Source organism: Jaculus jaculus, chromosome 15 (assembly GCF_020740685.1).
Source record: "Jaculus jaculus isolate mJacJac1 chromosome 15, mJacJac1.mat.Y.cur, whole genome shotgun sequence".
NCBI classification, from domain to species: Eukaryota; Metazoa; Chordata; class Mammalia; order Rodentia; family Dipodidae; genus Jaculus; species Jaculus jaculus.
In genome coordinates, this window is record NC_059116.1 from 3,483,052 (window position 1) to 3,497,695 (window position 14,644).

Below are 14,644 nucleotides of genomic sequence, written 5' to 3' on the forward strand. Positions count from 1 at the left end.
CAAAGAGAGTGACAATTTTATTTTTATCCTTTATTTTATATAGATTCAGATGCTGGCAAACATTGTCTTACATAAGTGGGTGTTAGGAGCCGCGCAGACGCTATTACAAGCTGGCGCCGGTTTCTGGCCTCTTATTGGTCACAGCTGGTGTAAATTTAGCACAGTGCGCATGCTCCAACCCGTTGCGGGCCGATGCTAATGAGGCATCCAGAAAGTAACCAATCACTGGTGGCCACATATCCACAGTTGACCAATCATTTGTGGGTAAGCAGCCTAAACCCTATATAAACAGTTGCCTTTGGTGGTTCTGAGTCTTCGCGTCTTAGCATCTAGCAGTTTGGCAGTCCCTAATAAAGTGTGTTCAGAAGAATCCTGATTGTGGCGTCCTCCTTGCTGGCGAGGCGGGCGTGACAAGTGGTGCCGAAACCCGGGAAATTGAAGAACATCTTGCACCAGCGAAGACCCCTGTTTTAAGGAGGATTCAGAACTGACACACGGGACGGACGGATCCGGACTTTTTTCTGAAAGGTATGCTGCCCTGGGAGGTTGATCCTATTGTTGTAATTTTCTTCTTGCCCTGTGTGCTCATTATAGTTTTTGTTTGTTGTGTTTTTTGTTGCTGTAAGTCAGAGGTAGATAGCTCTGCTGGCTGCCCGCTCTTGTACGTACAAGAGATGGTTAGAGCTTGTCTGGATGACAAGCAGTGTGAAAAGAAAGTGAAAGAGGGCCAGAGGATTTTAGCGGAACATCAGGACAGTATATCAGAAACAGAAGAAAGGGAACAGGAAGGAAAACAGAATAAAAGGAAGGAACAAAATGTAATGAAGGGTAATGATAAAAAGAAAACTAAGGTTAAAGATTTAGAAGGTAATAAAAGGAAGGAACAAAATGTAATGAAGGGTAATGATAAAAAGGAAACTAAGGTTAAAGATTTAGAAGGTAATAAAAGGAAGGAACAAAATGTAATGAAGGGTAATGATAAAAAGGAAACTAAGGTTAAAGATTTAGAAGGTAATAAAAGGAAGGAACAAAATGTAATGAAGGGTAATGATAAAAAGAAAACTAAGGTTAAAGATTTGGAAGGTAATGATTTGTATCCTTTATTAAGTGAATTCAAACATTTACATGTGGCAAGCTCATCAAGTTCTGAGACTGCTTCTGTAAGATCTTTTGAATCTTCAGATAGCGAAGGGGAGTTGGACTTGTATGATGAGGCTCTGTTAGAGGAGGAAGCTGACAGGCATCAGGCTGAGAGATATCGCCCTGACCCACCTGTTGTGCCTTCTGCCCCACCTTTAACAAATAGGGAAGTACTGAGATACATGGAGGGAACTTCTTTCTGCAAGCCAAAAGAAATAAGAAAAATTCAACAAATATTTCCAGTGTTTGACGATCCAGCTCAGGGCCGACATCATGAGCCCATAGGACATAAACAGTTAAAAGATCTTGCAGAGTCAGTTAGGACATATGGGACTAATGCCTCCTTTACTCAGGCTCAGGTAGAGAGGCTCACTGCTTATGCAATGACTCCTGCAGATTGGTATAATACAGTGAAAGCCTGCTTAACAATGGGACAATATCTTGATTGGAAATCTATCTATCAAGATGCCTGTGCCGCTCAGGCTAGACAAAATGCTGCTAATGGTCAGCCATTTTGGACTTATGAAATGTTGACTGGCCAGGGACAATGGACGGTTAATCAGACGGCCTACCCTGTGGAGGTATATGGACAGATTAACCAGATAGCTGTACGAGCATGGAAAAGCCTGCCCAATAAAGGAGAAGTTACTGGCAACTTAACAAAAATAGTTCAAGGCATAAATGAACCTTTTTCGGATTTTGTGGCAAGAATAATGGAGGCTGCAGGTAGAATTTTTGGAGACCCTGATACTGCTATGCCCCTTATAGAACAGCTTGTTTATGAGCAATGTACAAAGGAGTGTAGAAATGCTATTACACCATGGAAAGGAAAAGGGCTTAATGCCTGGATGAAAGCATGCAGAGAGATAGGAGGTCCTTTGTCTAATGCGGGTATAGCAGCAGCTGTCCTTGCTGCAAAGAGGATTAGAGACATTACTTGCTATAATTGTGGGAAAAGAGGACACATAAAAAGGCAGTGTAAGAGTCAGATTCCAGGAAGTCAAGACAGAGTTAATGTACAGAAGAAAGTTCCTGGGACGTGTCCACGTTGTGGGAAGGGTAAATATTGGGCCAATGAGTGTAGGTTAGTTAAAGATATTAAGGGGAGAGTGCTCACAAATGATTCTAATAGCCAGCCAAAAAACGGACAGAGGGGCCCTCGACCCCAGGGCCCTCAAATGTATGGGGCCATGAATGTCGAGCCACCCAAGGTATCCATGAGGCCACCGGGGAGCCACGGAGAGCCACTCTGGGTTCCGCAGGGTTGGACCTCTGTGCCACCACCCGAGCAGTATTAACACCACAAATGGGTTGTCAACCAATCCCCTCTGATTTTAAAGGACCCCTGCCCTCTGATACAGTAGGCTTGGTGCTAGGACGCTCATCTTCAGCTCTGAAAGGCTTAATTGTTCACCCTGGAGTTATAGATGAGGATTATGAAGGACAAGTAAAAATTCTGTGCTCTTCCCCTAGAGGGATATCTTCTATTTCCTGTGGGGATCGTATTGCTCAGCTTTTAGTATTGCCTAGCCTACATGGCTTGTTCCCTTATAAAAAGGATATTAGAGGAACAAAAGGTCTTGGATCCTCCAGAGGAGGATGTGCCTATGTCTCACTGGATCTGGATGAAAGACCAACCTTGGAGTTAATTATTCAAGGAAAAATTTTCTCTGGTATTTTGGATACGGGAGCAGATACTAGTATTATCTCCACCAAATGGTGGCCTTCTAATTGGCCTGTCAATCAGTCTTCACAAACTCTACAAGGGTTGGGATATGAGTCTTCTCCTAGTATAAGTGCTCAGGCTTTAAGATGGAGGGATTATGAAGGACGTGCGGGAGAATTCATACCATATGTACTCCCTTTACCAGTAAATTTGTGGGGACGAGATATTTTACATCAGATGAAGTTTAAATTGACTAATGATTACTCTAGTCAGAGTCAACAAATTATGAGAGATATGGGGTGTGTTCCAGAAAAAGGATTAGGAAAAATGTCACAAGGAAGTCCAGAGCCTGTGACTGGTACTCAAAAATTAGATCGAAAAGGACTGGGTTTTTCCTAGGGGCCATTGAGGATGCTTTGCCCATACCCTGGGTGACGGAGGCACCTGTGTGGGTACCCCAATGGCCTCTCACCTCCGAGAAATTTAGAGCAGCAAAAGAACTTGTGCAGGAACAATTAACTATTTCCCTAGCTCTTTTTACACTTAATTTTTTAACTTTGGACGTGATGGGTAGGTCAGCAGCAGACAGGCATTGTCTGCCACCATCACCAGTTTCAGAAAAAATAAAATGGAAAGATGTTATATCTAATCAATGGAAGGGCCCGGATCTTGTTTTAATAAGATCCAGGGGAGCTGTTTGTGTTTTTCCACAGGATCAAGACAATCCCATTTGGGTTCCTGCCAGACTGACGCGAGTGGTCAAAGAGAGTCCAGAAAAGGATGAAGATCGTGATTGCTGTGCTGATGATATTACCCCTGTTCAACCTGCTGGGGATATGGACAGAACCCCGTTGGGGAATACTCTCAGTATTCCCAAAACCTCTACCTGTAATACATGAAGCTGTTCTCCTAGTTCTATGACTTTGTTTAGAACCAAAAAGAGATTTTGGGATTACTACAGCCATTGTGGCTGCTATTACTATATGCTGTTCTCCTAGTTCTATGACATTGTTTAGAATCAAAAGAGATTTTGGGATTACTACAGCCATTGTGGCTGCTATTACTATATGCTGTTCTCCTAGTTCTATGACATTGTTTAGAATCAAAAGAGATTTTGGGATTACTACAGCCATTGTGGCTGCTATTACTATATACTGTTCTCCTAGTTCTATGACTTTGTTTAGAACCAAAAAGAGATTTTGGGATTACTACAGCCATTGTGGCTGCTATTACTATATGCTGTTCTCCTAGTTCTATGACATTGTTTAGAATCAAAAGAGATTTTGGGATTACTACAGCCATTGTGGCTGCTATTACTATACAAATTGCGGCGACTTTGAATAATTTATCAGCTAATGTAGCTAATACTTTGGATGTTCAAACTTCTATTAATGCACAATTAAGAGGAGGGTTAATGATTGTTAATCAAAGAATTAATTTAGTGTAAGAATACTTTATGGTAATTGGCACAATTGGAATGTGAATGGAAAATGGATTGTGTATAATCTGTCACGCCAGTTATCACATTATTTGCTTACTAACTGGACTGCTGACCCATTAGAATTCAACATGAGTGGACTTGTTTTTGGTTACGGGATTATTGGATTGGATATAGAAAGCTACCCTTTATTTGAAGGAATGGGCTGGAATGGGTTCCATGATGCTGTTTATGATTGCTGCTGCAATCGGATGTTTTTGGTGTTTTTGTAAAATGCGAAGTCAAAGACTCAGAGACAATGCTATGCTAGTGCAAGCATTTGCTGCACTGGAAACAGGACATTCACCTAATGCTTGATTGATAACTCTGAAACAATAGGGAGCTGAAACCAGTGATTGGTGCTTACTCTGGGCCTCGTTGGTACTTGCATGATGTGCCTGTGTGTAATTTTGCTATTGCTTGACCTGGACGTTTTCTCCCTTCGTTTGAGCTGTCTTGTGGCCTTTGCACCCTGAGAGCTTATTCTCATTGCACCAGGTTAGGCACAAGACTTTTAGTTTTATTTCACACTCAGCCTTTGCACATCCTTGAGGAATAACTCATTGCACAGGATAAGGTGAGTTGTGAGTTTTCCAAGGCCTTATAACCTTGATCGCCTGTTGCCAGAAGTGGGAAAGGCTAGATCGGTGATTTGGTCCCTTGGTGTCTAAATAATAAAAAAAGAAGGGGGATATGTTAGGAGCCGCGCAGACGCTATTACAAGCTGGCGCCGGTTTCTGGCCTCTTATTGGTCACAGCTGGTGTAAATTTAGCACAGTGCGCATGCTCCAACCCGTTGCGGGCCGATGCTAATGAGGCATCCAGAAAGTAACCAATCACTGGTGGCCACATATCCACAGTTGACCAATCATTTGTGGGTAAGCAGCCTAAACCCTATATAAACAGTTGCCTTTGGTGGTTCTGAGTCTTCGCGTCTTAGCATCTAGCAGTTTGGCAGTCCCTAATAAAGTGTGTTCAGAAGAATCCTGATTGTGGCGTCCTCCTTGCTGGCGAGGCGGGCGTGACAAGTGGGTAGAAATAGCAGCATTTCTCTCATTGCAGTAACACCCCGTCTTTAAGCTCATTTTAAGAGATATGCCAAAAATCGTATTTTTCACCTCTCAGTTGACAGCTTATTTAAGCACTCCTTCAGTTTTGCTTAAGGCAAAGAATTGGAAAGCACTTGATTTGTGAACGAATTTATTACTCATTCATTAGAGTCAGTCTCCTACTCTCTCAGAAGTGTGCCTGTACGCTTTAGACTTACCCAGTGCCTCTTCACTGCAGATACCAGTGACTCTTACGCTGAAGCACATTTTCATACTCAATACATTTTAAAAAGTTAGACAAACTAAGATGTCATTCATTTCAATTCTCAATCATCAATGCAATTTGAAATTGACATATACTTGGCATTTAAAATAAGTAAAACTCTGGTGCTGGAGAGATGGTTCAATGGCTAAAGATGCTTGCTTGCAAAGCCTGAAAGCCCTGGTTCAATTCTCCAGTACTCATGTAAAGCCAGACTCACAAAGTGGCACATGTGTCTGGAGTTCATGTTTGCAATGGTGGGAGGCACTGGCACATCCATTTACTCTCTTTCTTTCTCTCCTTCCCTGTCTCTTTCTTAAATAACTAAGTAATTAAAAAAAAAAACCAGAGGTTTGAGAGATGGCTCAGCAGTTAAGGCACTTGCCTGAGAAGCCTACAGACCCAGGTTAAATTCCCCAGCACCCACATTGTCCTATTCTCGAATGTCCTGCTGATGGTGCATCTTGTGTTTCTGACTCTTCAATCCAAGACAGACGGGGAGCCACATCCGATGTCATCATCCCCAGGGCAAGAAGGCCCAGCTGCCCCCATGCACATCTGCTCTTTGCTCCGCTGGCCCTGGCCAACCAGAGCAGGACTGTACTGCAGAGGAAGAAATGTTTACCTGGGTCAAGAATCTGACTCCAAGACAGGCTCCCACGTGCCAAGACTTTACTAGAAGAGAGTCAGAAAAATCTCTGGAGAGATGGCTCAGCAGTTAAGGCGCTTGCTGGTAAGGCCTAATGGCCTAGGTTCGGTTCCCCAGTACCTACACAAAGTGCCTACACATGCATCTGGAGTTCGTTTGTGGTGGCAAGGGGCCATGACATATCCATTCTCTGTCTTCCTCCCTCTCTCACTCCTTATAAATAAATAAAAATAAAATCTAAGAAAGAATTAGAAAAAATGCGGGCAGGCTGGGGAGGCCTCAAAGACCCACAAGAGTATAATGAGTCTGCGGCCATAGGAGACACAGAGGGAGAGCGAGAGAGTAGCTTAGCAAGGTCATCTCAGAGTCCCGAGTCTCCCAGAATGGGGTTGCCTGGGTCTCCTGGTCAGTTCAGAGACTGGCTGAGAGGGGTCTGGGAAGCAGGGAATGGCCATGTGTATGTATTCACACCCACGACTGGGAGTTCAGTCACCAGGCCCCCTGGCCAGTTGTGAGATCGGCCACTATGGGGTGACCGTGCCATGCTCTGTTATTATTGGATGTTCCTTCTGAACCTGTGGAGCAAATTAAATCCTTTTCTTCAAGTGCTTCTGTCAGGCATTTTGTCACAGTGACGGGAAAAGTCACAGACACAGGAGGCCTCCAAACTCCCCAGTTGGTTCCAACATGCAGACAAGGTTATGAACACCTGTGCTAGTGCCTAACGCATAGGCAAGAATATTGGCTGAGGGCTGGAGAGATGGCTTAGCGGTTAAGCACTTGCCTGTGTAGCCTAAGGACCCCAGTTCGAGGCTCGATTCCCCAGGACCCATGTTAGCCAGATGTACAAGGGGGCGCACGCGTCTGGAGTTCGTTTGCAATGGCTGGAGGCCCTGGCGCACCCATTCTCTCTCTCTCTCTCTCTCTATCTGCCTCTTTGTCTTTCTGTTACTCTCAAACAAATAAATAAAAATAAACAAAAAAATTTTAAAAAGGAATATTGGTTGAATAAATGACTAAATAAATGAATGTGTGTCAGTAACAGAAGAAACAAGACCAGAGAGCCTCACTGAAAGCCCATGCCCTCTTCATTTAGAAACAGGTTTTCAAAGTTAGGGTGTCAAGATTCCCAGTCACAATAAGGACACAAAAGGCCATCTCCGCAGCTGTCAGGTTTTAAGTTTTCAGATCCGGGAGGCAAGCCTACAGATGGCAGCAGGAAGGCGAAATAAGAAAAACTACAAAGCCAAAACAGAACTCCACAGAGAACTATCTGGAGCTATCTCATACGAGGTCAAACTGACCCAGAAGACCCACTTCCCTGAAGGAGTCGTGTGTGAGAACAGTGACCGACCGACGCTCGCAATCACTGAGTCATCAGAAGGCGATGTCCTCCTCTCTGTACCATCTAAGGAACTGCAGGAGTCCAGGCCAAGTGCTAGGCTCGGGTGGCCCTGGGTATTACAGGCTGTCTCAGGCAGAATCGTGATCCTTTTTTGGAAACCTTGATGGATTTAGCAGTTGGCAAAAGTACCACTTTAAAGATAACAGCAAAAACTGCTTCCTAAAACAAACAAAAAAATAGCATCTCCTGAGAGGTGGATGGTGAAGCATGTTATGGGAGCATGTTCTCCTCCTGTCTTTCTGAGAGAGAGCTCCCTGACAGAAAAAAGCGGGGGATGGGGGGATACTGCTATATAGACTTCTAGGGAGAGGCAACCTGGATTGGACAAAGGGGTCCACAGGTAGGTTCTTTGAGGAAGTAATCTTTCTTTTTTTATAATTTTATTTATTTGAGAGAGAGAGAGAGAGAGAGAGAGAGAGGCAGATAGAAAGAGAGAATGGGCATGCCAGGGCCTTCAGCCATTGCAAACAAACTCCAGACTCATGCGCCCCTTTGTGCATCTGGCTTATGTGGGTCCTGGGGAATCAAACCAGGCTCTTTAGGCTTCGCAGTCAAAAGCCTTAACCGCTAAACCACTTCACCATCCCGAGGAGATAATCTTTTATTTCCTTTTTGCAAAATAATCAAGAAAGCAATTTAAAAAAGTTAAACAAAGATGTGTTATTATCCTAGCGGTGCTCCTGTCTGTATAGTGCCTGTTCTTGAGACATGTGCGTGTTCTAGAACATAGCAGATTTAGACTGGAGTTTCCATGTGGATGGGGAGAGACGCGTGTCTGCATACCTCAACTTGACCTCACCCTGAGGAAAGATTGCCAGAACATGGACATGACTCAGAGTCACTGAAATACAAATATCCAGAACACAGGGACATGTTTCCTACTTTCCACTATAATTCCATCCTTCCCACTCAAGGATATCACTCAGGCTCTTGGTGGGGTGAGGGCCTTCCCCCAGCAAGGTGTGTATTCCCACTGGCAATCTCACAAGCTCAGTGGGTTAGGCAGCAAAAACTTGAAAGTCAAATGGCCTATTTGGGGAAGAAAATTTCTGTTTCTGTCCTTTTATACTGTGTATGGCACTGTTGGGCAGTACTAATATTTAGAAGTAGGTTGAGGATCATAATCTTGCTTACGAGCTCCCAGGGTGGGCCCAGGGATAGCCTCATCTATTTGAAACTATCACTTGTTCCTTAGGCTAGAGTTCCTTTTTCCTGTCCTGGTCAGTGAGATGCTATGAGCTGGGGTCACCAGCAGAGGGGGAAAGGTGCTCAACAGTGTAGTGAGCAGGTTGGCTGAAAGGCAGGTTACATCATAAGGAGGTGTGTGTGTGTGTGTGTGTGTGTGTGTGTGTGTGTGTGTGTGTGTGTCCTAGGAAGCCAGAAGGAGCAATAGGAGAAAGCAAAATGTTAAGTCTTGACAATTGGGATTGGGGGTCAATACGATTTGAGTATTTTGTGCAAACAATGTCCACAAAGGATTAGACCTTCAACATTTGTGAACCACTGAGAATCAAAAGTTAGCCTGTCTCTCTTTCTGTGTGTGTCTCTCTCTCTTTCTCTGTCAAATAAATAAATAAAAGTAAAATATATTTTAAAAAATTAGGGTCTGGAAGGATGGCTTAGTGCTTAAGGTGTTCGCCTGCAAAGCCAAAGGACCCAGGTTTGATTCCCCAAGACACACGTTAGCCAGATGCACGAGGGGGCACACGTGTCTGGAGTTCATTTGCAGTGGCTGGAGGCCCTGGTGCACCCATTCCCTCTCTCTCCCTCTTTCTCTGTCAAATAAATAAATAAAAATAAATTATATATTAAATTATGTAAATTATAATAATTTATAATAAATAAATTATATATTAAAAAGTTAGCCTGACCACTTATGAGCTTTAGGACCTCCAGCAGCCCACCCATAGCCTCCCGTGCCTGGCTTCCCTGCAGGTCAGGAGGGAGAACTAGCATCTGTGTTGAGACGCACCCCTTCAGGTTGTTTGAAGGATCAAAGCAGGCAGGGCTCAAATACACTCTGTAAATGGTAAAATACTACATGGATTTAAGTGTTACCTTTGAAAGTCTTCCAACTGAATTATGAGGCTTGCTATTTTTTGTTGTTGTTTTGTTTTTACTTTTGCAAATATTCCTACCAAGCACTCTGGGGGTTTTATGGAGCAGGTGTGAGAACCACAGATGGCATCTGTCCTGGCTAGTCATCCTACTGCCCTTGCTCTGCAGGAAGGACCGACTCTAGGAGGCAGCAAATGAGAAGGAGACATAGAGTTGGGTGTGCAGTCATCCCTGGTGTACAGGAACTATGAAAGCTATCTCTGGGCTGGAGAGATGGGTTAGTGGTTAAGGCGCATGCCTACAAAGCCAAAGGACCAAGGTTCAATTCTCCAGGACCCACGGGAGCCCGATGCACAGGGTGATGTACGCGTCTGGAGTTCATTTGCAGTAGCTGAAGGCCCTGGGGTAACCATTCTCTATCTGCCTCTTTCTCTCTCTTTCAAATAAATAAATTAATTAAATAAAACAAAAAAAGCTATCTCTAACTCAGACAAATGCAGGGATAAAAGAAAGAGGTAGATATAGATATATTAACCAAGCACAGAAAATGCTAAGTCCCAAAATGTCAAGTTGAAGAAAATTAATGTTCTGAGTCAAAATTTATGAGACTAAACCAATTAATTAACCAAAAATTCTTATTCAACTAGTTTTGCTTATAAATTTATAATTAATTAATTAGTTTACTTGTTGTGGTGCTGGAGATTAAGCCTAGTTCCTATACAATTTAGGCAAGTGCTTCATGACTGGGCTATATTCCCAGTCTTGAACTCACTTTCATTAGTCCATGATGAGCAGTTCTTTAGACAGTTCACTGGGGAGGTCCCAGTGTGACACAGTCATTGGTGGCACCCTTGAGAGCACACGCACAACTGTGAACACAGCAGTAGGTTGAACACGGCCTTGAGGTCTTCCATCCCTGTTGGCCAACAAGACAGAAGGCCATGAGCCACCTGTGGTGTCTGAGAAGCGCTGTGTGATGCTCAGTCTCCATGGTAACTCGATTGGATGGAGCAGTGCTCACAAGACTGGCAAAGCACACCTGTGGTGTGTGAGGTGCGTGAGGGCATTCTCAGAAACAACCACATCGTGGGGCCTCTGCCCCCATGGATGGTTCAAGCTGCTGATGGGTGGGAAATGTGAATTGACAACCAGGATGCAGAGGGACTGGCTGGAGGAGGAAGCTCATTGAGAGCATAGCCTTTGGGGTTGAGGACTGTATTTTGTCCCAGGTTCCTCTCTCTGGCTCTGCTTCCTGTATGTCATGATGTGATGCCGCCTCTGTCACATGCTCCTGCCAGCATCACACGTAATTCACCCAAAGTCCTGGACCAAAGAAGCCAAGGACGATGGACTTGAACCTCTAAAACAGTGAGCCAAAATAAATTACTTCTTTATTTGGTTTTTGCAAGGCAGGGTCTTGCTGTAGCCAGAGATGACCTGGAATTTGCTATGTAGTCTCAGTCGGGGCTTGAACTCACATTGACGCTCCTACCTTGGCCTCCGTAGTGCTGGTATTGAAGGTGTGTACCACCATTCCTGGGGGAGAGAGAGAGAATGGGAATACCAGGGACTCTAGCTGCTGCAAAGAACTACAGATGCATGTGCCACTTTGTACATCTGGGGTACTGGGGAATTGAACTGGGGTCTTTAGGCTTTATAGGCAAGGGCCTTAACTACTGAGTCATCTCCCCAGCCCTATTCTTTCTTTAAAAAAAATACATCTTTATTCATTTGCATGTAGGGAGCATGTCAGGGTCCCTTGCCACAGCAAACAAACGCCAGATGCATATATTGTGTCTGGCTTTATGTCGGTACCAGGGAAAGAACATGGGCCAGCAGGTTTTGCAACAAAACTTTAACTGTGGAGCTGTCTCCTCAGGCCAATCCTTCCTTCTTTAAATTGTTTGTCTCAGGCTTTCAGTCACAGCAGTAACAAAACATGTGTGTAATTTCAGATCAGGTGTCAGAAAAGAAAAGAAGGAAGAAAGGAGAGAAGGAAGGAGGGAGCAAAGGAGTCTAGTGCATTTCATGTAATTATATGTTAGAATGAGGTAAAGTAAAATAACATTTGGGTTAATAAGATACATTATTATTAACGTTTTTAAAGTTTTCTTTTCAATAGCAGAACATCAATTATCTGACAAATTGACCTGAGTGGGAATCGTCTCACCCAGATGAGGTTTAGTGGGACATTACTACGCCTCCGTTACACTCAATCCCATTGAGTGGGCCCCTCTCACAAGGACTCCTGCAGTTCCTGCCTCTGGGTTTAGCAGCAGTCTGTGAAGCTAGCTACAAGGGAGAGACTCTTTCTGGCTCAGTTTACTCCCTATCTGATTCCTGCTGAGATTAAAAAAAAAAAAAAAAAAACAACTCATTCTTTACCCCAGCAGCTCCCTTCCCAGATGGGAATACAATACAAATACACACCTAACCACAGCGAGTAAGCTCGTCTAAAGTTTTGAATGTCACAGGTCAGGGGCACTTTGGGTTTCCTCCTCACCCTAGCTCCCTGATATAGATGGCACTAGCTGCATGAGTATTAGCCAGTTTTGAGTTCTTTAAGCTTTCTGGCAATGTAGGTCACAGGGTGGCGCCTTTGCTATGTGTCTACCCAGTGAGGAGTTCCATCCATGCATTTACAAACACTTCAGACCATGGGAAAGCTGGAGGCCACCTGCAGAGGGAATGTTTTTCTCTTTTAAACGTTTAATGATGGGGTTGGAGAGATTGCTTAGTGGTTAAGGCACTTGCCTGGGTTGAATTCCCTCGTACCAATGTAAAGCCAGATGCACAAAGTGGCACATGCAGCTGGAGTCCGTTTCTAGCAGCTGGAGACTCTGGCACGCCTATTCTCTCTGTCTCTTTGTGTTTGCAAATAACAATAAATGGTTGGTGATGGGAAGGTAGGCTTTTGAAGATTGCAAATTTCACTCTGCTTTTAAAAGCCTGAATTTGACCTTCAAATAGATGGACTTGCTCTCCCTTTTCCTTCCCTCTATTCTAAGCAGCTCTGCCTACAGGGCGTGTTCCCTCTCCTGTCTGTGTGGGGCCATGGTGAGTCTGGTTCTCCACTTTGCAGTTCTAAGCCTTCAAGGAAGGGCTCCAGCAGCTATAGGCATGTTCACCTCAGCAGTTCTAGAAAACACTATAATTACCAAGCAGGAACATGTAGTTTGAGGGGGCTGGAGGCTAAGTCTTCACACACAAAGCCTACTTCCATTTAACACTTTTGATTGAGTAGATTCAGTGGGAGTGGGGAAAGAATGGAATGACTCAGTAGATGTTGCAAATAAGAATCAACAGGGCGTGGGGTGGCACATGCCGTTAATCCTGGTACTTTGATCCAAGCACAATATTAGGGTTGTAGGCACAAGCAATACACCTAGCAGAGAGAATTCCACATCAGCCTGGGCTAAAGTGAGACCCTACCTTGAAAACACCCCCCCCCACTAAACAAGAAATCTGAAACAGACAAATGGCTAAACATTGTGCACGCTTTATTAAAAAATATTTTGGGAGCCAGGCATGGTGGCGTATGCCTTTAATCCCAGCACTCAGGAATCAGAGGCAGGTGGATCACCATGAGTTTGAGGCCACCCTGAGTCCACCTAGTGAATTCCAGGTCAACCTGAGCTACAGTGAGAACCTACCTCGGAAAACTAATATATATATATTAGGGGACTGAAGAGATGGCTTGGTGGATAAGGTGCTTGCTTGCAAAACCTAATGGCCTGGGTTTGATTTCCCAGTACCAATGTAAAGCCAGATGCACCCAGTGGTACATATGTCTAAAGTTTGTTTGCAGTGGCAAGAGGCCTTGGCATGCCCATTCTCTCTCTCCTTGCAAATAAATAAAAATAAAATATTAATTTTTTTTGTTTATTTGAGAGAGAGAGAGTGAGAGAGAGAGAGATGAGATCATGGGCATGTCAGGGCCTCTTGCTGCTGTAAATGAATTCCAAACTCATGTGACACTTTGTCTGGCTTTATGTGGGTACTGGGGAATCAAACCCTAGCTGTCTGGTTTTGCAAGAAAGTGCATTTAACTGCTGAGACATTTCCCCAGCCTCTATTTATTTTTTTATTGAGAATTTTAATATGTGAATGTACAGTAATTTGGTGTGTTCCTGTCCCTTTATTTTTGATTGTCTCCTCCCCCCACCCCCTTCCCTGAGGACCCTCCTCTTTCAAGGTGTTCCTCCTTCTGCTTTGTTGTCTCTGGCCTTCTGCCCTCCTCCATGTCAAAATGTTGATGGGCTCAGAGCTGTGCGGGCTTGTGGGGTCACATATGCAATCTTTGTAGTAGACAGTTCCAACGTTGCTGGGATGAACATCCAAACCAGACACAGTTTATGGGAGGAATGGGATTGATTTCAGGTTACCCATCCAGGGAAAATTCCATGACCAGCAGAAGAAGCTGGCTCTGTTTATAAATCCGAGCAGGGAGACCAGCAGCAGCGGCACAGGCCTAGGAAGCAGCGAGCATGAGCCCGTCTCTCCTGCCCTGAGCTCAAGCCTTTCCGTACACCTTTGGACTGGAATTCAGCTCTGCTCCCAAACACCCCTTTGGGCTGAACCCCAGAATCCGTCCCCAGTGACACTTCCTCCGGCCAAGTGGCTGGAGATCCAAGTTACAAGTTCAATGTTAATGTCTGAGTCACTGAGAGATGTACATCCACGCTATCACAACCCGTTCGTGTTGGGAAGACAATACTGGTGGTTGTAGCCATCTGTACAAAGAATGTTCTCTACCCAAAGGGGAGACCAGCATTAATCACAGGGCTTAAACATGTACCCTTGGAAGGTTGCTTGGTGGGCATAATGTCTCCATTTAGCTAAAGGAGAGTAGAAGCTTCTCTCTGGAGTCTGTAACCTGCTAAGCCATAGGCTTTTGACTCAATTCTCAGTGCCAGGTGTGACTTCCTGTTGCAGTCC